The sequence below is a fragment of the Balaenoptera ricei genome, chromosome 5 (assembly GCF_028023285.1).
Source record: "Balaenoptera ricei isolate mBalRic1 chromosome 5, mBalRic1.hap2, whole genome shotgun sequence".
Classification (NCBI taxonomy): Eukaryota; Metazoa; Chordata; class Mammalia; order Artiodactyla; family Balaenopteridae; genus Balaenoptera; species Balaenoptera ricei.
Window position 1 is genome coordinate 48,862,416 of NC_082643.1, and position 25,093 is coordinate 48,887,508.

At 36.4% G+C, this 25,093-nt stretch overlaps 1 protein-coding gene across 4 annotated transcripts in view; it reads right to left on the reverse strand.

Annotated features, from left to right (window-relative positions):
• Nucleotides 1–25,093, reverse strand: part of FRAS1 (Fraser extracellular matrix complex subunit 1) — a 447,355-nt gene that overhangs the window by 407,757 nt on the left and 14,505 nt on the right. The window lies entirely within an intron of this gene.

Consider the following 25,093-nt stretch of genomic DNA (forward strand, 5'->3'; position numbering starts at 1 on the left):
ATTCTAGTTTATTATCTAAGCTGCCTCTCTGCAGTTCCCTTATAATTCTGTTATTTTAAAAACCTCGTGCTCTTGATTATAAGTAGATTACTAAATCACTCAATGGAAATGCATACATTCTTTTTTTAATTTTTTAATTGAAGTATAGTTGATTTTCAGTGTTGTGTTAATTTCTGCTGTACAGCGAACTGATTCAGTTATATATATATATACATATATACACATTCTTTTTTGTACTCTTTTCCATTATGGTTTATCACAGGATATTGAATACAGTTCCCTGTGCTATCCAGTAGGACCTTGTTGTTTATCCATCCTATATATAATAGTTTTGCATCTATCTGCAGCTAATGTTTTAAATGCTGCATTGTAGCCGCTAAATTTTCCCAGGCACTTGAAGGTTTATAAGAGGCAAAGCAGACTGACCTTGGTGTCTTAGTCTTGGCTCTACTACTTTCAGTGAAGCCTTGAAAAAGTTCCTTACCTTCCCCACGCCTGTTCTTCCATAAAATGGAAATGGTGACTGTAGCTACCTTGTAGGGCTTTGGAGAAGATTAACCGTGATGGACACATGTAAAGCACTTAATACAATGTCTAGAATGTAAGTATATAGTAAATTGCAGTTACAATTATTAGTAGTAGTACACAGGCTTTATAAAAACCCTGTGAAGTAGGTACATACTATCATGTCCACTTTCAAAATGAAAAAACTGGGACTTGGAGAAGCTATCACTTGCCTAAACCCAAACAACCAATAAGTAACATTCTCTAACTCTGGACCCTGGAATTTACAGTAAACCAAGATGAATTACAGGTGTTGATGAAATGTTTTTAGATAAATTGGCACTTACGCCTTTGCCCCTCCCCCCTCATTTTCACTAGCCATTCACATCCATGTTTGCTTCCAAAAGCTAACTGACATAGACATATAAGTAAATTATTCATGGCTTGTACCAACTATAGACTATAAGCAATATTTACTAATAATCAATACAGGTACCTCTTTGATATGTATAGTCATTAAAGAAACTAGCAACTGTGTTTTCACTGTGAAAATTAATTATTGCCAATTTCAAATGGAAAACAAATTGTTCAAATAAAGGTAAATGTTACATAAAGGTGTTGTTCAATGTGTTCTTCCAAAAATATCTCAGGACGATTTCAGGAAGCAATATTTGGTCACAAAGTTTTTAATTTGAAAATATGAAGAAAATTAAGAGTAACATCTATCTTTTATTGCTTGATCTTAAGCCTTTAATTTAATGTTAATTGGTGAATAAGAAACATATATTAACATTTATTTAAATAATAAATATCTTCAAAAAGAATTGGTGAATATTCTGGATTATAGAATATTTTCAATTCAGTTTTGTTTCTTTTGGGTCCACATTAACTCCAAGGAGGCTACAAAATAATAATTTATTGAGCGCTTATTCTATATCAAACACTTTATTAAATATATTAACCTGTTGGATTCCCCACAACTGCCCCAGGCATTAAGTACTATTATTATCCCATTTTACTGATGAGGAAATCAAAGCATAGGGATTCTGTAACTTGCGCAAGGACCAACAGCTGCTAAATAAAAGAACCAGAATATGAACTTAGATCATCTGGCTCCAGAGTTTACTCTCCTAAGTGGTGCTTTATATGAATCAAGTACTCAACTGACAGTATATAAATAGATTCTGTTAATGGGCTTGAAAACAATCTGTTTTAGTAGGTTAAGCAATGACTATGCAATAATTAATTACACATTTTTTCTTAATGCAAGGTCAGATCTCAACTCAGCAAAATTTCCACCAAAAAAGGAGAGTTCCTATCACGTAGTTCATATGAGAACACTCCACATTATGATTAAGATTCTATTATAGATAAAAGTCAGAAAAATTCCAATTTTAAAACTTTTTAACCTAAAGATTCGAACATATATTGAATGCAAATAGGGGGAGAAAAGAATGTTTCATGTGGCTTTAACTCAGTTCGCCTCAGGAAGTCTCTGCTACCTCAAACAACCCAAATAGGTAAACTGGAGCACTTGCCATCATTTTCATTTTGAGAGAATTCTCCAAAGGCCTCACTTTTCGTCTTTTCCCTAATATGAGAGATGTTGTGTGTCCCAAAGTTGTTTGCAAATATATGGGTAATATAAAGATGTAGCACTGCATGCTTTCCTAATTTCACTTTTACAGTCACAAAAATCCACTTGGTTATTCATATAAATTTTTACCTATTCCTTTCGCACTGATGTTATGTTTCTAACTGCATGGTAATTTCCAGGTAGCCTGCTGTGACATCCCAGACTAGCCGTCAGGACTGGGGATGGGGTAAGGACATGGAAGTGGGCGCCATAAACAGACGAGCTGTGATGCAGAGCTCACCCTCATTACCTGCAACATCATACAGCATCTATTAAAACCTACTTCTGAGACTGCAGCTTGTAGTAACCTTAACAGAAATCACTGAAAATATATGCTTTGCATACAGAATTTCTCTAAATAGAACACTTTTAAATTGGTCCTTGGGGTGTCAGAGGATTTTTTAATTTTGTCTTCATAACTGTGTTCTTTCACAATTCACTAGCTTTGTGTCTTCAGATGCTAATTTCTTTTTCTACTGGAAAAGTTAATAGGCACCTCCACTTACAGCAGATGGTTCTTTTTAAAAAATAAAATAAAAATAAAAAGTTGGAGAGCATCTGGCCAGATATATCAGATCTGGTAGTTCACATTTTAAATACCTGTTATTTTTTATTTAACTTATTCAGGTAAAAATAATTTTAATCCTGGTAACTTAATCTCCTCTTCTGAAATCTTAATAAGGTTTTTATGGGAATAGATATTAAATATAATCAGTTGTCATAGTGGTATGAACAGTGTTTTTCTTTTTCAATATAAGCAACATGTCCCAGTCATAACAGCTGAAAAAATAGAGATTCACTTCGATTTATATTTAGCACTTTCTATCTTAGCCTCTAGAAACCCTGTTAACTCCCTTCCATTACTGTAATGTTTATTTTTTCATGGCTTCTGCCCAGGCATTTGAGTTTTAAGCTGGTACTTGTGGTACTTTTCCATTTTGGAATAACTTTATCATATCTTGAATGCTTCTCAGTGCATACCTAATTATTCTTTTTTTGAGAGTGGCTTCCTCCTTTTGGCTGCTCCTGAATCAAGATGGGAATCAAGACGGGAATATGACCACAGGCTTGGGTTTGGAATTTTCCTGGGGTGAACCAGTGTAGTAGTCAAAATAAGGGGTGACTGAATGAAAATTACATGTGCCTCATTGTGATGTTTCATGGATTACAAAAAGCAAAGGTTAAAGCCGATTGAGTTTTTCCCTTTCTCAAACCATCACCCAATAAACGACTCTTCTGGGCTTTGCAGCTTCCACTTTGTGGACGCAGACCACCTGGGTCGTATACACAAAATAGAGCCTTTGCAAGCTTTGTGTGGAACTGTAGGAGCTACTCTGAATCTTTGGATATACCTTTTAACCCATGATCTATGAATGCATCTGAGGGCGACAAAAGTGCAAGGAATAAGATTGTAAGGTCCTTCAAACTCACCTCCCTCCAGGTCCACGGAAGACCCAAAAACAGCACCACCGCCATTGATGAAGCACCCACTATATGCTCGTCCTCACAATAATCCATCCCACGGAACAGGAACCCAAAGGTTCCCACAGGTTAAATAAATAACATGTGTAAAATTACTTTGTAAGAAAGCAGAGCAGGATTTGACTCAGGTGCACCGTGAAGTCCCTTTTTTCTACCACTCTCACTCTACACTTCTCACCACGCAGCCACTGAGAGAATAAGAACTGAAAGCTCCCAAAATACTAGCCCAGGAAGCGCTTCCCTCTGAGCCATCCAAGCTTCGGATCCCAAAACTGAAGCTTTATGATTTTTAAAAATAAATCTGTTTGAAAAAGCAATGCCCTTTTGAAAATCAGCCACAATCAAAGCCCACTGGAAAAGTCCAGCATTACTCAAGAGTAAAATATATTTTGACCCATTCATTCCACCAGGGCCCTTCAGAGCACAGTAAACTCCATCTCTATAGATACTGGTGTGGCACCAAGAAGTTTTAAGCAGAAGAGTGACGTGAGATTCACCTATCAACTAGATACCTCTTCATGCTGCATGATATGGATTTGAGGGGCACAAGACTGGAGGGTAGGAGACATGTGGGAACCCCTGTAGAAGTCAAGTTCAAAGTTAATGGCAGCATGAACCAGGATCGTGGCAGTATAAAAAGCAGGAAAGATAAATTCAGAAACATATGAAAAGTTAAATAACCAAGCATTTGTAACAGACTAGAGGGGTAAGGGACACGTAGTAGAAATGAGAAAAATAAGGCTAAATTAATTTAAATACTTGCCACTGTTTTGAAGAGCAATGTAAATAGCCCCACCTAAATGCAAATTTAAACCCCAGATGGGCAAAAACCCTCCCCACAAAAATAATCTTTAACTGCTAAAATTTCTTCTAACACCCCAATTATTTTTAACAGCATAGTTATTTCAAGTTTTACTGTGAATTAGGCTCCTGCTGAATATTAATATCCATGATTTATAAACTACAAATTTATCCTTTATGCTTCACATAATTATAATCTTGCCATTTCCAGAATTATGCTCCTTTTGGAAGTTTTACATTTGAAAATTATACTCAGTTAATGTGCAAAAGGATAAGAGAAGCCATTCTATGCAATGACAGCCTTTATATCAACTAGAGGAAAATGCCTTTCTTCAGTTGTCGACTTCTAGAAAAGAATCTCCCATGGCATTTGTTCTCTTAATGACAATGGAAAAATCATTTTTTGCAACACACAGCTGCGCTTTAGGAATAGCGTGGATTTATAACTTCAATGATCCTGAGTCTAGATGAGTTAATGGTTTGAGGGCCACGGGAACAGCATTAGCCGCACTCAAAGATGAAGTAAGAAAGTGACAGCATTCAGGAAGGCCTCTTTGGCCCTCAGAGCCCAATTTTGTACTCTATCTACCATGGTAGTTTGTAAGTCAAGTTCTGAAAATAAGGGGAAATTTTTTTCAATCAAAAAAATAGCTTCAAACTTAGTATAATTTTGAGACCTTTTTACCTTCCTGTAGTCTTGAACAATCAACTGGCTCTCAAATTCCAGAGGTGTTCAGAACTTTCTACATTAGCATACAGTTCAGCATTAGAAACTGTTCAGTACTTTTAAAATATTCTCCACACCAATTGAATTAGCTTCCCTCCAATTTGGACCTTAAGGCTCTTGACTTCTGCATGGTAATAAATGCACTGTTTGTGTTTAGCTAGGGTATTATGTTCTTGTACAACATAAATTCTGCCCACCCTATGTGCACCCACAACAAACTCTGCCCACCCTATGTGCACCCACAATTACGTGAAGGGTGAGGAAGCACAGCTTTAGGGTTGGTTGGTTCTGAGTCACAAGTTTGCAATGCCATGGTCTTCACTGACATTTGTTACACATTGTCTACGTGGCTGATTTCAAACAGATTTTGAAAAAGTGAAGTTTGAAGAGCTAGATACAATTTATATTTCCTCCTACCCATTTCTATAAGAGGCCCAGACACCTGGATAATGTCATAATATGTGTTCTCCAGGCAGACAAAATGAGAAGTCAAATGACCTGGAGTTTGTATCTCAGAGTAAGAAACAAATTAAAAACTTGGAATTCACAAAAAGAGAGCAATTAGAAGTCAAAATAAAGGATCCACATGTAGTCGAAGCATGATTCAAAGGCAAGGCCTCTTGGGTGGGCCCCACCAATTTGTGATTTGTTTTAACATACTGTTACTAAGCCCTATTGGATCAATAATTCTCACCTGACTCAGGCCAGGTGTGTCTCCTTCCCCCTTCTCATATCTAAGAGTTCCCGGAAGGGGAGGCTGGGCAGGGAATCAAGGGGAAAGGTCTCCCAGATAGTCAAAGTTGCGTCTCCAGCTCAGTCCTCACTGCCTGGCTGCGGCCATCTGACTTTTACTGCTACTATTAGTTCCTTAGCCCTGTAAGTTAGAGGTTTTGACTTATTTCTCAGGATGGCTTCAGGTGTAAGTCACAAAAAGACCAAGTACAAGTGGTTGAAACTTCTCTAAAAATAGAGAATTAAAACACCAACCCTGATGGGCAGGAGGGGTGGACATAGTGCATAAAAGAAATGTAAATGGTCTTTAAATATATGAGCACAGAAATGCGATTAAAACTATGCTGAGGGCTTCCCTGGTGGCGCAGTAGTTGAGAATCTGCCTGCTAATGCAGGGGACACGGGTTCAAGCCCTGGTCTGGGAGGATCCCGCATGCCACGGAGCAACTAGGCCCGTGAGCCACAACTACTGAGCCTGCGCGTCTGGAGCCTGTGCTCCTCAACAGGAGAGGCCGCGATAGTGAGAGGCCCGTGCACCGCGATGAAGAGTGGCCCCCGCTCGCCGCAACTAGAGAAAGCCCTCGCACAGAAACGAAGACCCAACACAGCCAAAAATAAAAAAAAAAAATAAAATAAAATAAAATAAAATAAAATAAAATAAAATAAATAAAACTATGCTGAGTAAACATTTCTTACCTATCAAATCCAAAAGTTTGACAGCACACTTAATCATGCAGAGAAGAATCATTTCAAGTGACCTTAAAACACAGAAGTTTGACTATCCTTAGTGGAGTACATTCTAAAGACCAAAAAAAAAAATATCTTAAACTATTTTCAGTAATCATATTGGTCAATTCAATATCAGTTTTGCTCATATGAAATTATTACAGACATGTAGTACCTGTAATTATATTAGTGTCATTGTGAAATAAACTTTTCAAAACAAAAGACAGTAAAAACAAAAATATTCTTAAATTTGAAATAGAATTAAATAAAAACTCATGCATTATTTTCTCTTTAAAAGGAAATATGTATTTCGTAGCTCTGGTCCACTGAAAGGACCAGGAAACAATGATCAATCCAGGAATAATAAGTAGCTTTCAGCATCTAGATTTTGGACCTTGAATAGCACTTCCCACTAAAAGGAACATGAGATCATTAGAAAACTGGCTGACTCTAGAGTGGGGCAGGAAATGTATGAGGATGGAACATCTTTTATCCTAGAATCAAGGAATTTGTCACAGTGTACTGGGGTCTCGTCTAAAGGACTCAACAGCAAAAGTAAAGGACTCACTACCCAAAGATGAGACAAACTGGGCAGCAGAAGGAATATTAACAGCAATGAATTGCTACACCTCAAACATGTTAAATATCCATGAATCCATAATAATACGGTTTTAAAAGGTAAAAAGGGGAAAACCTCACTGGTCCCCTTTGGTGAATGCCAAAGAACCAAATCATTATTCTTAAAACTAGTAAATGAAAGAGAAAAAAAAAAAAAAAACAACAAACAACCAAGAACTTACCGTGCTTTTCTTCTCTGAACTGTGCCTTAGGTTAAGGCACATGATATAGGGAAGTTTTACCTTTCAGATGGCTTCAAGCTCATAAATAAGGAAGGAATGATAGAACTGGAATATCAGCATTTTGCTAAAATCTAATAAAATTAGAGATTCAAGTTATGGTCATTGATAGCCGCTAACACTATTAGGTGAAAAGCTGATGGATAACTTTATAATGTACGGTCAGACTGATAACACCTGAACCTACTTATCACTCTTAACGTCACAAAAAAAGAGAGATAACCATGTACCTCTTGATCAAAGTAGTTTTGTGATTTATGTTAAATTTTTTCAAAAAAGAACCTGAATGAGTAAAGGGTCTAACTACAAATTTACAGAAAATACCAAGGACAGAAAAAACATGTTAAATGACACCACAGAAATGCATTCAGAAAAATTTGTAATGTAGGAAATCCTACAGGGCAAATGAAACAAGTATCTTCAACAAAGAAATTGCAAGGAAAAAAAGGTGGATATGCTTAAAGATTAAAAGAGATCTGCAGACTATATTTGTATCATGTTTAAACAGTCCAAATATAAACTATAACCCACTAGAAAATCAGAGAATTTTGAACACTGACAGGATAGCTGACGGTCATGAACTGATAATTATTAATAATAAGTGATGGGAACACGAGGGTTTATTACACTAGTCTTTCTTCTTGTGTGTATGTTTGAAATTTTCTTAAGTAAAAAAAAAAAGATTTAGATAATGCAATATCCAAAGAAGATATACATATGGCCAGTTAAACACATGAAACAATGCTCAATATCATTAGCCATAAGGAAAATGCAAATCAAAACCACCATGAGATTCCAAATTATACCCACTTAGGGTGGCTACAGTCAGAAACTCAGAAAATATCCAGTGTTGTCCAGGATGTGGAAAAATTGGGACCCTCATACACTGCAAGTAGGACTGTAAAATGGTGCAGTCACTTTGGTAAATAGTTTGGCAGTTCCTCAAATGATTAAACATAGAATAACCATCTGACCAGAAATCCACTGCTAGGTATATATGCAAGAGAACTGAAAACATACGCTCACACACAAACTTGTACACAAATGTTTATAGCAGCATTATTCGTAATAGCCAAAGTGGAAGCAGCTCTAATGGCATCAACTGATGAATGGCTAAATAAAAAGCAGTATATCCATACAACAGAATATTATTTAACAATAAAAAGGAATGAAGTATTGATACATGCTACAATCTGGATGAACTTTGAAAAGATTATGCTAGGTGAAAGAAGCCAGTCATAAAAGACCACATAGTGAATTATTTCATTTATATGAAATGTCCAGAATAGGCAAATCTATACAGACAGAAAGCAGAACAGCAGTTGGCTAGGGCTGAGCTGGGGTGGGGAGTGAGGAAAAATATTGGGAGGGAGATGGTGACTGCTAAATGGTATGGGCTCTCTTTTTTGGAGTGATAAAAATGTTGTAAAATTGATTGTGGTGATGGTATACAAACCATTGAATTGTATACTTTAAATGAGTTAATCCTATGGTATGTGAATTATATCATAACAAATGTCAAAATAATAATAATAATAATAATACAGTGGTGGCCAAAACCAAGTGGCTTAAACAATAAGGAATCATTTTTCCTTAACCAAGAAGTTCAAAGGTAGGGTGTTTCTAGGCTTGGTTAGTTCAGTGGGTCAACAGCAACATTAGGGACACCAATTCTGTTCTTTGTTTCTGTTCTGACCTTCTAAGGTGGCACTCTGTCCTTAAGCTTAGTCCCCTGATGACCAAAGTATTTTTGCAGCTGTTCCATAGTACCAGAGACAACCACATCCAGAGGAACAAGAGACTGACTCTTTCCTGGATCTCTTTTTGAGAACAAGGAAACATTTTCCAGAATCTTGCAACACACTTCCCCTTAACTCTCAGAGTCCAGAAGTGCATCTTATGCCATCCCTTGACCGATCATAAGTCAGGGGAAGGGAACCATGGAAATGCCTAGATTATCAGCCTTCAAACTGAGGGTATTAGAGTACTGTAACGCTGTGGCTACCTGCAGTCTCCTCAAGGGTAGAGTAAGAACAGATAATTTAAAGCAATGTCCAAATCCCCATATCCATATGCTTTCTTTTCTAAGAATAGGTTAAGCCTTTCACTATCTTTTTCACACTATAAAAGAGAGGAATACTTCTCATCCATCCTGAATTTTTATACAGTATAATGCTCTGATACGTTAAAATATCAGGGTCACCAAACACTGGGGCATTTTGAAATACCAATGTAGGTGTTAAGAAAGTAAAGTACTCTGATAACTTGCAACTAATCCTTCTGCAAATCAGACAGTTAGCAATCCTTCGCTTTTAATAAAATTGAAGAGGGACCTAATCAAGTTGTCAGCCGATCATTAAAAATAATTTTTAATGATAGATCACAACTGATTTTTGGCCTATAACTTAGAAGGTTAGGAGTTCAAAGAAGCTATAACAAATTCCTTCCTTTCCTATCTACTGATTATGTGAACAGGATTTCACAGAGTTTACATCCAGACAAGTGAAAAATGGGAATAGAATTGATGCTGAACTGTGTGTCTCATATAGCAATAAATAATATGCATTCTGCATGAACTAACTGAAGGGGGAAAAAGCCCCATCCATCTCATTAAGAGATGCATTCCCAATAAAACTGTACGTCCTAACATTTAGCAAGTATTTATTAAAACTTGTAATGCATTTATGTTGTTTTGCTCAACTGTGATAACCCAATCCAAAGGAAACTATTTAACACTTAAAAGCCTTATGTTCACAGGAAACATTACAACTGTTTTAAATTTAAATTTATATACACATTTTGTTGCAGAGAAGTATAATAGGGCAATCAATAAAAGACTTTCAAGCATAAAAATAAATTACATAAGGATAAATTCTGTGGGAAAATTGGATCAGAAATGAAAGTCTGAGAAGGAAACAAAGTACATTTCCTTACAAAGAGGAGTTTCTGTACTTTTTAATGGGTGATGGTTGGAATCAAATTGCTACATTTGATTCTGTTGGGTATATTGACATTTTAGGATAGAACTGCAACAGTCCTAAAATGTCAATGTTTTCCATATGCAAAAAATTACATCCACTGTGACTCATGCATCTTATGATTAAAAAATTTAGATATAAAATTTTAAATGTGTAAAGAGGTACATGGTTTTCAAAACTATTTTGAGGAGATATGAGTAGAAATGAAGAAAAAGAAGAAGAGCACTGACTTGGGCCAAAGAAAATTCATCACTAAGCCTGAGGAGGGGCCCCACCTCTTCTAAAGGATATGGCCATGAGAAAGGAAAATGCCTGAAAATATCAGGGTTCTCTGAGGAAGGTGGGAATGGGGAAGAAACGAAGTCTCCTTACATAAGTAGAGTTTCTGTCCACCTATCCTTGACCTACGATGCCCTGAGGCGGCTGCCGAGGCCGCGAGTTCCTTGCCATCTACCACCAGACTCTGCAGCGCCCATATATCTCCAGCTGACATGAGCAGCTAGGTGGGGATCCCATGACAGCGGGGCTGGGATAAGGTTCTGGCCAATTTATCTCCCGGGTTTCTAAGAGGGTCTGAATCCCAAGTATTATGAGTCTTTCAGTTTTACCCCCCAGAATCTCATTTCCAGGTGCAAAACTGCTCGGACAGGCTGGGTGGGGTGAGCTTATGTGTTGCCCAAAACTATACCTAGAATCATTGCTTTTTTGATCATCAGTTTTGCTACAAAGACTATACGAGTGCTGTCCAATATGGTTGCTACTAGCCACGTGCAGCTATTTAAATTTAATTAAAAATAAAGAAGATTCATGATCCACTTCCTCCTTTTTCACACTAGCCACCTTGCAGATGCTCAACAGCCCAATGCAGCAAGTAGCCACCAGCACAAATACAGAACATTTTCACTGCTGCAGAAAGTTCTACTGGAAGGTTCCACCATGGCAAACGCCATCCTCATGCAGGGGGACTCTCCTCTCAGGAAACCTGCTGTTCCTCTTTACAGCCTTCCTTATCCTTGGCACCACATCATCCCAGCCTCATAGTCTTTAAGACATGACATCTGATGTCTGAATTCCAATTGTTTTTGGGGCTGAAGCTCTTTCTCAGGGGGATATCAGGCCCCAGACAAATCAGGGAATGTAGCTAAACACCCGTTTAATATATACAAGCTTTCAGCATCAGGTAAGGAGGTTTTGTTTCTCCAGTACAGGGAAGGAGGACAGATTTTAGGGGGAAATATCCCAACACCACCTGCCTGCACATCCCAGTTCAGATCCATCCGGCAAGACATCTGAGAACAGATTTAAAAGGTAATGTAACTAACACTTGAAACTAACACAACATTGTTAATCAACTATACTCCAATATAAAATAAAAATTTTTCTCTACAGGGGGCGGGGATGAACTGGGAGATTGGGATTGACATATATACACTATTGATACTATGTATAAAATAGATAACTAATGAGAACCTACTATATAGCTCAGAGAACTCTACTCAATGCTCTGCGATGACCTAAATGGGAAGGAAATCCAAAAAAGAGGGGATGTATGTATACATATAGCTGATTCACTTTGCTGTACAGTAGAAACTAATACAACATGGTAAAGCATCTATACTGCAATAAAAATTAATTTAGAAAAGAAAACAAAACAAAAATTTTTTTTTAATTTTAAAAATAAATAAAAGGTAATGTAGTTATGAAGAATTTAATAGGAAATAAAGCACAGTCTTGCCACACAAATGGAAGATTAGAAGTGAACTGAAAATAAATATCCCATAACCATAAAAGAATTTCAGGTGGTAAAGTGAGCCCAAAATGAACGCATCCCAAGCTGCATATCATGGAATGCTTACATATATCTTCTTGTAAAGCAGATTTGTACGGTTTACACAGGTATTCATGGCAAAAGCAGAATTGAGCATAGAAAATATTATTTCACACTGTGTTTCCCAAAGCAGATACCTCACCAGCTATTCACATGTACAAACTTTGGACAATAGAATGTATCTTATTAAGATAAAACCTATTCCACTTAGAAGAGATTTGGTTTTTTTATTAACATCTTGTCTATGATAGAAAAATGATTTAAATATGTATGTATCGTATGGAAATATCAAAATCTTTGCCCAAAGCGCTTACCTATGCATTCTACTCTTTCTCTTAGATGCCTGAGCGCACCAGCCTTTTCTCTACACAACACTGCTGAACACTGCAATTCTGCCTCCTCCTCTAACCCGCAGTAGTAGTATGGACAGGAATGCTCTCTGCAGCCCTGGGGAAATAAGTCAATCAAGTCCTTCTAGGCTTACACATCGTGGTATCTATTTTGGCTCTTCACAGACCTTTGTTGTTAGTTCCTTTTTCTTAGCTGTGTTTCAAACATGTGAACCTTTGGTGAGACGTCATTCCATTTGTGTGGTTAAGTTGTACACAGTAGCACACCTGTTAATGCTTGGGCCCAATCAGGGATCCAGAAGATGGCAGTTTTCAAGACAGGACTAATGGCAGAATAGTTTTAATGGTTACACACCAAAAAAAAAAAAAAAAAAAAAAATTCATCAAATACAATAAGGAGGTGATTGTAAATATTGAAAATGAAAGCTCTTAGGTCTGGCTCCTAATTCATTTCTAAGTTTTATTGCATCATCAGTTTGGGGTAAAAATGGAGATGTTAGAACAGAGGGATGTAGATGAGAAAAGCTGGGGCATATACCAAAAAAAAAGAAGAGGAAGAAGAAATACAGAATTTAGAGACCATGCCAGAAAGCAGAGACATAAAACAACCTCTACACTAACACTCAAGCTGCTTCTGACATCTATACACAAAATCCTTACAAGGAGATACAACTGCAACAATAAGAAATGAAACAAAGCATTAAGCCATGATTTCTAAGGACAGTTCAAGCTGTTAAAAAACATACAATGCCAGTGGCCCCCCAAGTTCTTTTCAGAAAGATGCTTTTAACTGTTCCTGTTCTTTCTCTCCACCATATCCTCCAATGTTTCCATACAGTCCTCTTACATAAATACTCATAAATATTTTCGACTCACACTAACGGAAAAGTACATGGGCCTTCCACCTGCGACAACCTCAAGACCCTATTCCTTCCTGCCGAATCCCCACATATGCTCCTTTGCCTAAACTACCAAAACTCAGCCAATTTCTCTTTGCTTTCAATCAGTGGCATCCAGAATCCTTGAGCCTTAAGGACTTTCCTCAACTATACAAAACTCATGCTGAAAAATATCAGCATCAGCATGAAATGCAACTTACCTCACATATAGAGTCACTAACCTTCTATCTTTGATTAAATACAAATGGTTGAGTTTTTATTCCTTCCCCTAAAAGCAGTCTTTGAGGGTCTTAATGAATAGAAGCAAGTAAGTTAAATATCCCACATAAGGCTTCCTTACACTGGGAAAAGAAAGCTTAATTTACAGCCGCTAAATTAAGGATAGGGAAATGATCAAACTTCTTAACTTCTAAAATCACAAAACTGCTATCTTTCTTCCACACTTTTAGGAGTCGAAGAAGGGAATTTTTTCCTTGTGGACATTACAACTCCAAAAACCTTAGAAATGATAACCCTTTCAGATAACGGTCTAAAGCTCTTAACACCTGAAGTGCCACGGTTTTCCTCACTCTGCTCATTCCTCACGGTAGGACAATGAATTTGCCATGGCAGCTGTACATCAAATCATTGACTCATTCCAGAGGACTGGAAAAATGTTTGGCCCCATATGCATTGAGCCCCAACTTTCTAGTCAGTACATTTTCAATCTCCTTTACAGATGGTTTTCTCTTTGTACTAGTCATTTATCAAAGAAAAATAAACGAAAAAAGAACTAAGTACCCAAGAAATTTTCCAAACAAGCATTTCAAGAAAACAATAAAACATTCCACTTCCAAATGCATTCACATTTAACCTACCACTCATTTACTTCAGATCCCTCCAAATTACGAAAAAGGACATCAACATGGCCCTAATTCATCAACTACGTCCATGTGTTTGCTGAGTATTCTTCTCAAACAACTAAAGGTGTGTTGTAGAGTGAAATGGGTCCAACCAACTTTCTTTCCCAACTTCAGATAAAGGCAAGTAAACACGGATGTTAGTCTAGGGCTGACCATAACTGGGGGAGTCAAAAGATACGAGACCTGGTTCCAATGATACTTTCTCTAGCCTTGTTGATTAGGCCAATCAAGCAGATGGTAGCTCTCACTTAAGACTTAGTAAACAAGCCACACAGCCTCAAAAATGTCTATTTATCCTTGTAGAGAACATCTGTTTCTGTCCTTTGGCCAGCATGTTTCATTGTTAAAACTGCCTTCTTCTACGTGGTAATGTTGGTAAATCATAAGGTTTCTTCTTCCCCAGTGAGAATATGATTATATCTGGGGGTATAATCCTTGACTCAAGCTGGGCCAAGCAGAGATTTTCCTAGAATTTTGACTGGCAGTGTCACTCCAAAAAGGGGATCTCTGTGAACATGAGCTATTTGAACTATGTAAACCAACGCTGCCACCACAAAGAGACTGCCTGAGATGGTGCTAACAAAGAGCAATGCAGAGGCGAGAGAGGTGTCATGTGAGCACAGGAACGCAGATGCACCTGAAACTAAACTCTTGGGTTAAGGGAGCAATAAATTACAGGCTTTGCTTATGCCAGTTTGAATTGAGTTTCCATCACTTACACTGAGTCCTAAATAACATAATTTTCACATGCCTCCTCCTCCTTTGCTTCTGTCTTTGAAAAAGAACCTTGTCTAGGTGGCCCCTGCCACTTAAGGTCTGACCCCACTCCATCCATCTATCCTGCCTTGAGTGTCTCCATGCATTGTCTCTTCATTCTCATAACTCCTATCCTCTCCCTCCTCTGATTCCATACCCTCTACTCTATAAGCTTTCTCCCTCAACTTTTGACATAAAATGAGTTTCCCCCCTTTATCAGACTCCAATTACAGAAAGGCACTTTTGTTTTTTTTATTTATTTATTTATTTATTTATTTTTGGCTCTGTTGGGTCTTCGTTTTCTGTGCGAGTGCTTTATCTAGTTGTGGCGAGTGGGGGCCACTCTTCATCGCGGTGCATGGGCCTCTCACTGTCGTGGCCTCTCTTGTTGCGGAGCACAGCCTCCAGACCCGCAGGCTCAGTAGTTGTGGCTCACGGGCCTAGTTGCTCTGCGGCATGTGGGACCTTCCCAGACCAGGGCTCGAACCCGTGTCCCCTGCATTGGCAGGCAGATTCTCAACCACTGCACCACCAGGGAAGCCCAAGGCACATTTTTAAAAATAGTTTTAATCACAGGGTTTGAATTGAGCACTCTGCCTTTTGCTGAACATTACCTCATAAATGTGTCCACGTGGCTAAATGCTCTTCATCTATTATTTTAATGGCTATGTAATATCCCATGTCAACTTAATCTATGATGATTTACTTAACCATGCCTCTAATACAGACATTTAGATAACTTCTTAGTTTATAATATAAATAAAGCTGGAAAAAACTTCTTTATTTATAATTTTTCTTTCTTCTAAATTAATTCCTTAGGGCAAATTCCCAGAAGTCTCATCAAAACTGGATTTGATCATATCACCTTACACCTATTAGAAACTTTTATCTAATAGGTGCAAGGTGATATTCCATTATTGGTTTAGTTTTTAACATGATTATTAACAATGATTCTTCCTAATATATTTGTTTGCTACTTGTATTTTCTCTTATGTGAACTCTCTATTCTTATTCTTAGCCAGTTTAATTCCTAAAGTTTGATGATATTCTTAAATATTTGTATGAATTCTTTATAAGTACTAAGTAATTCTTTAAAGCACTAATTCTTTGAAAATCTGTACTCTATTTGGGGTATTTTTAGTTTTACATTATTAGATATTTTTTGAATTTCATCAAATTTGTCAATATTGTCTTCCATCAGCCTTTAAAAATCAATCATTCAAGACTATCATCAAAAACTCTACAAATAATAAATGCTGGAGAGGGTGTGGAGAAAAGGGAACCCTCCTACACTGTTGGTGGGAATATAAATTGGTGCAGTCATTATGGAAAACAGTTCCTTAAAAAAAAACTAAAACTAGAGCTACCATATGATCCAGCAATCCTACTCCTAGGCATATATCTGGAAAAGACAAAAACTCTAATTCAAAAAGATACATGTACCCCAATGTTCAAAGCAGCACTATTTACAATAGCCAAGACATGGAAGCAACCAAAGTGTCCATTGAAAGATGAATGGCTAAAGATGTGTATAGATATAGATATAGATATATACATCTATCTATCTATCTATCTATCTATATATATAAAGTGGAATATAACTCAGACATAAAAAAGAATGAAATATTGCTATTTGCAGCAACATGGATGGACCTAGAGATTATCATACTAAGTGAAGTAAGTCAGAGAAAGACAAATATGTATAATATATTTATATGTAGAATCTAAAAAAAGATACAAATAAACTTATTTACAAAACAGAAACAGACTCACAGACATAGAAAACAAACTTATGGTTACCAAAGTGGAAAGGGAGGGGAAAAAGGGATAAATTAGGAGTATGGGATTAACAAATACACACTACTATATATAAAATAGATAAGCAACAAGGATTTACTATGTAACATAGGAAACAATATTAAATTTCTTGTAATAACCTATAATGGAAAATAATCTGAAATATATATCAATATAAATATATACGTATATAACTGAATCACTTTGCTGTATACCTGAAACTAACACAATACTGTAATCAACTATGCTTCAGTTAAAAAGATCAATCATTCAAAAATCAAGTGTTGGTTTCATCCTTACATCAGAATTCTCTACTAATACCAGCCAGTAGAAGTGAAACTGTATGACTTCCCTGAAGGGCAATTTGGTAATATGCATTATATATGTACACAAATATGCTTTTAAAAAATGTGTATCATGTGGCTCAAAAATTGTATTTCTAAGGAATTTACCCTCAGGAAATAACTGAAAAGTGTACAAGAATGTTCATCACAGTGTTGCTTACAATACTAATATACTGGAATATGAATATCAGTCAGTAAGGATGGCTACAATAACTTACACTGTATACACGATGGATTTATGATATAGATTAATGTATATTGACATAAAAAGATATTCATTACACAGTATTAAATTTTAAAAAGTGACCAAGAAATATGCATATTATGATGCCTGTTTCTGTTAAGCATACACACACATACAACACACACACACTTATAAAAGAAAAAAAGAGTTCTGCAATAAATTCACCTAATATTTAGCTATCATTATTTTTGTTCACAGAATTACTGAAATTAATACTTTTCCCTTCTTTTTATATTATATGTTTGTTCTTTTAGAACAAACATATTACTTTTAATATAATAAATAAAACAGTATGACCATTCTCAGTTAGAAAAACCAAAAAAGGAAGGTATCATTCTCAAAAGTTGGTATAATATTCTGGGTTTTGTGGTTTGGTTTTTAAAAAAACAATACTTATCCTCTTTAATTGTTTTCTTCTTTACTCAATAATTTATTTATAGTGCAAAAAATAGAATTCTTAGTTTTCAAGATACAATCTTGCTTACTAAGTATCCTTGACCTTAATAAGTTTGCATAAAAACACCTCGCAGGAATACACATGCCTTGACGCTCGCAGAATTTCTTTTATTATGCTTTATATTTATCTCCTGCCTGTTATCATTGAGGTTTTTCCTCCAAATCATCAGTGAAACAGAGTAAGAAATGTAAAAAGATGTTTTTTCTTCAACAGCTTAATTCATTCTACTAAAGAAATATGTTTCTCTCCTTTTCATAAGCACTTGAGTTATCTTATTCCCATAAAATCTCCCTCTCTTCTCCTCCTAAGTCAAACTATTAAGAATCTTTTCTAGCAGTTCATATTTTTCCAGAGGTCCTACTATTCCTTAAAGTATCTTATCACAGTTGATCTTTCTTTTAAAAACGTATTTTAAATGTAGGAATGATAACTCTGATAAAATTCTAAAAGCAAACAAAAGACAATACGTTCTGTTGTCCAGCACAGGAGAAAAATTATACTCTTCAAAATCCGGGGTAGGATAAATAAAATAAGGTTTCCATTCAAAAAAATTTAATACAATAAAATGTACTTTATTTATCTTAATGCTACCCGGAACATAATTTAATCTTTGCAAGTTGGAAAGTAGAAAAAAGAAATGCCGACTAAAGAGGAAGGAGAAAGATTCCATCACGACCTCAGGGGGAATCATTATGAACATCCATATTAAAGGAGTGGATTAATGCCTATTAATAGGGAGTTTCACTTGACATAATCCAAGATGAACCTGCTTTTGCTGAACTAATAACTCACTGATGGAGTATGTCTGCACACTGATCTTTTTTTTTTCCAGCAGTGATGATCGGTTACATGGACCCACTCACACCCTCTTCAAAGCTCTACAGAGCGACTACATCTGGACTCTGATGAAGAATAAGAAGAGGGAGGAACATGGCAGAGGAGGGTGCCATGATTTCTCACTTCCAACAATACGCTAATCAATTTGTAGTGACAGAGTTAGAATTCAAGAGCAAATGATTTCCATTTCAAAGGGTCCCCATGGTCTACAGAATGTAATTCACATGCCTTATTCCAGGCCCTATGTGATCTGGAGTTTAAAAATCCCTTCTCCGTGTTTTATCCCATCACTTCTCACACTTTAATCAAACTGGACTGCCTTTGCCACTTATGCTTTTACTCACACTGATCCTCTATCTAAAGAGCCCTTCCCTCATCTCTTCCTATTCTAAACTGACCCATATTTTAAGGTCAAGATCAGAAGTGACTTCTTCCATGAATAACAGTATTCTCAACAGCTAGAACATACTTATTACCTACTAGTGCGTACTTACACATGAAAGCCCACATACTTTCATGTGTTATCTCATTTATCTTTACAACAGTTCTGTAATACATGCACAACTATTATCACAGATGTAGAAAACAAACTTATGGTTACCAAGGGGGAAGGGGGGTGGGATAAACTGGGAGACTGGGATTGACATATACACACTGCTATATATAAAACAGATAACTAACACGAACCTACTGTATAGCACAGGGAACCCTACTCAATACTCTGTAATGACCTATATGGGAAAAGAATCTAAGCAGGAGTGGATATATGTATATGTATAACTGATTCACTTTGCTGTACACCTGAAACTAACACAACATTGTAAATCAACTGTACTCCAATAAAAATTAATTTTTTAAAAATCGCCATTTTAAAGACGAAGTAAGTAGCCCAAGGTCGGTCGAACAACAGTGAAGAGCTCAGACTCAAACTTAGGAAGTCTGAATCTAGAGCTCACACCCTTAGCTACGCTGCTGCACACTACACTGGGATAATGACACTTATCCCAAAGTGCTTTCAACTGAGTTCATTATTTGACTGTAGGGTATTGGTTAGAGTGTTTTTAGCCACAGTAACATGAAATCCTACTTATACTGGCTTAAACAATGAGGGAATTTCTTAACTCATATAACAATTTCCCAGGAAGGTCAGTTCCTGTGCTGCTCAATCCATCAGATCAACAACCAAACTCTTCAGGAAACCAAACTCTTTCCATCATTTTCCTCCATCTGTGTGCTGGATAGGTAGTCCAATGGCTGCAAAACCATTGCAGGAGCTCCAGGGATCACATCTTCACATGCCAATGTTCAAAGACTAAGTTTTAAAATCTCCCATTAATATGGGAGAAAATATTTGCAAATGATATGACCCATCCATAAGGGACTAATATCCAAAACATATACACAGCTCACACAACACAACATCAAAAAAAACACCTGGATTTAAAAATGGGCAAAAGACCTGAATAGACATTTTTCCAAAGAAGATACGCAGATGGCTAATGGGCACATGAAAAGATGCTCAACATCATTAATTGTTAGAGAAATACAAATCAAAACCACAATGAGAAAATAAATAAATAAATAAATAAATAAATAAATAAATGGAAAAACATCCCTTATTTCTATGGATTGGAAGACAATATTGTTAAGAGGGCAATGTTTCCCAAATGATCTACAAATTTAATGTAATCCCCGTCAAAATTCTAACTGCCTTTTTTTCAGAAATGACAAGTTGATTCTCAAATCATATGGAAAGGCAAAGGATCCCAAATACCTGAAACAATCTTGGAAAAGAACAAAGTTGTAGGACTCACATGTCCTGATTTCAAAACTTACTACAAAAAAAAAACAAAAAAAACCACAATGAGCTATCATCTCACACCTGTCAGATGGCTATCATCAAAAAGTCAACAAATAAATGTTGGCAAGGATGTGGAGAAAAGGGAACCCTTGTACACTGTTGGTGGGAATGTACAATAAATTGGTGTGGCCACTGTGGAAAACAGTATGAAGTTTCTTTAAAAAAACTAAAAATAGAACTACCATATGATCCAGCAATTCCACTCCTGGGTATACATTTTTTAAAAAAATGAAAACACTAATTCAAAAAGATACATGCACCCCAATGCTCATAGCAGCATTATTTTTACAACAGCCAAGATATGGAAGCAACCCAAATGTTCATCAACAGATGAATGGATAAAGATGTGGTCAATGTGCACACAATGGAATATTACTCAGCCATAAAAAGAATGGAATTCTGCCATTTGCAACAATATGGATGGTCCTAGAGAGTATTATGCTTAGTGAAATGTCAGACAGAGAAAGACAAATACAGTATGTTATCACTTATATGTGGAATCTTAAAAATATAACAAAAGAATGTATATAACAAAACAGAAACAGTCTCATAGATATAGAAAACAAACTGGTAGATACCATTGGGGAGGAAGGGGTAGGGGCAAGATAGGGATATGAGATTAAGAAATACAAACTACTATGTATAAAACAGATAAGCAACAAGGATATATTGTACAGCACAAGGAAATATAGCCATTAGTATGTAATTACTTTAAATGGAGTATAAGCTATACAAATATTAAATCACTATGCTGTACACTTGAAACTAATATATGGTAAATCAACTATACTTTAATCAATCAATCAATAAATAAAAGTTAAAAACCCAAACCCCCTCCAAAAAAAGAAATTTAAAATAATAATTATAAAATAAAATCTCTCATTAATAAAGAATTCTTCTTTCTCCTGAGGTTTCCTTCTTGTGAAGGGATATCAACATATACCTCCAGGGCTTTCTTTTCCCTGGGAAGGTGGCACAATTTCTCTAACTAGCAAATTTAAGGGTAACTGGGCATGCTTAACTCAGTTTTGTCTTCCTTCCTCTTCTAGGAAGCAAGCCTTTCAACCAAGGCATAAGTTTTCCTTTGCTTCTTCAAGCAATAATTCTCACCTGAGCAGCCCTTCTGCATGGGAAAGCTGCCTCTGTAAATCTCTGTCTGTGATGCCTAGTCGGCTGGATGGTGTGGGTTCAGAATCAGTAAGCCTATCTGGCTAACAGAATTAAAGCTATATCCTCCACGTTAGCTTTACTGATTAAAAAACTTAAAAGGTGATTTTTACTTCTATATTTATTCTTTGTTTCAGAACTGGAGGGAAAGAGGTGCTCTTTATAGGGTTCTTTCAAGCACCCAAAACTTCCCTGCATAACTCATTGGCCACAACTAGGTCATATACTCACTCCTAAGCTAATCCTGGCAAGGGAATATAAACTTTCTAACTAGCTTGCAGCTAGGAGTTACACAAGTCATGTGGGGAAGAGGTGGGAACTGGAAGCAAAAATTAGGACTTCGCCAGCAGAGAAAAGGAGAAAGGAGGCTGTTGGGTAGGCAGGCACCCCAGGGTCTGTAACTCATATCTTTTAGCACATGGAAGTTGATCAATAAATATCTACAATCCAGGTGGACCACTATTACTACATATACCAATGGCAAATATGAGAGGGAGAGGGTTCTTCTAAGGCACTAATTTCAGGCTAGAGTTTCTTTTGTTTCTGTTCTCTCAACTCTTAGACCAAGTTCCCTCTGGATTAGAGGGAAACTAAGTACAGTAAGAGCACCAAAGAATAAGTATCTCTGTTAATAATTCTCTCCTACTCACGATTACAAAACCATTTCAAGAATGTAAGGTACAAGGAACTATGAAATCTGCTCTCCCATGTCGATACCCTCCTCTCCCCAGCCCATCCCACGCCCATTCAATTTGCCTTTGGAAGAAAGGAATGACATAAATTTGATAAATAACCAATCTTGGGAGCTGTCAGGAAAGAACTCACAGGTCATGGCCCAAACTCAAGCATCTCCTGGGTACTAACAATAAACTGTTTCTTACTGTGAAAGCTTTTCCCTTTCCTTCTTCCTTCCATTTAGTTTATAAACTCAGGGAAACTAAGAAATCATTGCTAAAAAGAATTTAGCTGGCATACCAGAGGATACGTACTAATTTTACATAAAACTGCTCAGATTTTTAAAAATTATTTTGTGCAGATTTTATATTTGTGTTCCTTTTTGTCACACAAGCAGAATGCCATCCATATGAGATTTTCAAAGCCAAATTTTCTTTAGACATTTGCCACTCAAACTCCAAGAAAACATAAGCTTGCTTAACTCACAATTGTCATTTGATATTTATATATCATCTTTTCCCTTAGTAAGCAAAGGGCTTTAAAAAGTAACTAAAATGAGATAACACCATAAGTTGTTATAAATGAGTGACAGTTCTTTTCTAGGAGATATATATATATATATGCATATATAAATGTACAATGTAAAAAATAAACATGTATATGTACATTTTTGTAGTTATAAACAGACAAATGAAGAAAAAAAACAAAATGAGGTACTAGGTTGTAAGGCAATTGGAGCAAAAATGACACAAACTTTAAAAAAAAAAAAAAAAAGGTGTGGGGAATGTATGGTCTGACCAGAAAATTGAAATATATGATCATGCTACCATCTTTTGAACAAGGTAATATGGCTGCCAAGCTCAGCTGCATCTTCTAAATTCAAAACAAAGCATAAGAAATGTGTTTGTTAAAACATCTGCTCCTACCACAAAAATATGAACAAGAATGAAAATGTATATGGATTATTCATCAATAGAAGCACAAAATCTCTTGTACTATTCCTCTCACACAACTACGCTCAGAAGATATGAATTTCCAAAGAGGAAACTACCACATCTGATTATGGTGGACGATTTATAAAAACCCAGTAAAGAAAAAAAGAATCATCTGAGGCACCTAGAGCCCAATTCTCACTGCCTGCTACCCAAGGGTACAAAATCAGTCCATTTGAAGGAACGCAGGGGAGAAACCCTTCATTGTACACCTCTGGGGTCAGGAGATTTTCTCACCACCACCCCACCCCTACCACAAGGGCTTCCATAAGGCAGAAACACACAGCTCTAATCTTCAATTCACGCGAGTCAGAACCCAAGTTAGAAAGGCTTTGGAAGTCATCTAGACCAAGCCACCACTATCTCATTTATGATACAGACTTTCCAGTCTCCACTTGAATATCTCTAGTTAAAGGAAGCTCATTACTTCTCAAACTTTATTCCAGCACATAGCAGAGTGATGATGTGCTGATTTTCTGTAAAAAAAGTTTTTACCCCAGAATAATTATATTTTAATAAAGAGTAGTCTCTCCCACTTAAAGGCATATTACTCAGTATTTAAAAATAAATGAAGAGGCTGAAAAAATGATGAATTCTTGTTAAACTATAATGAAGAACAGTGATATCCTCCAATACCCAATAGTACTCTTAAGGGAAATTAAGGAATGGCTGACTTTATTGTTTCCCTTCTGAGTATATCCACAAGATGCCAAGCATTCCCCCCACTGCTGAGAAGTTCAGGGTGTTTAACAGCAGTCGCTGACCAAGATTTACTAAGTGTTTGGGGGGGCTTTGAGCACTTAATAGGGAAAGCCTCCAAATTCTCTTCATTTCTCTTCTCCATAAAACTTCTTGAGCACAAACACAAGTCTGAGACATTTTCATTTCTATGGGCTACATCTTTTGTGTTACAGTTTCAAATAAAATAATGCTATAGCACATCAATTTTTTAAAAGGACGCTAGCACTGAAGAGTTCTACTTGCCTTCTTTAATCCTCCTTAACCCTAATCAACAAGGCTTACAGATTAGACCAGAAGTTCTCAATTTTTCCCACCACAATATACAGTGGATAACACTCCCACGAACATATCAGACTTTGACAAAACACCAAAAATATTTTGTAAAATCTTTAATAGAAGTAAATTAAAACCACAATGAAATATTACCTCAAACCTGTTAAGCTGGCTATTACAAAAAGACAAAAGATAACAAGTATTGGAAAGGACGTGGAGAAAGGGAACTCTTGTACACCGTTAGTGAAAATGTAAATTAGTGTAACCATTATGGAAAACAGCATGGAGGTGCCTCAGAAAAATTAAAAATAGAACTACTTTATGACCCAGAAATCCCACTTCTGGGCATAAGTCCAAAAAAAAATGAAATCAGGATCTTGAAGAGATATCTGCATTCCCATGTTCCTCTCAGCATTGTTCCCAATAACCAAGATGTGGAAACAACCCAAATACTCATCAACAGAAGAATGGATAAAGAAAATGTGATACAGATAATGGAATATTACTCAGCCTTAAAAAAGAATGAA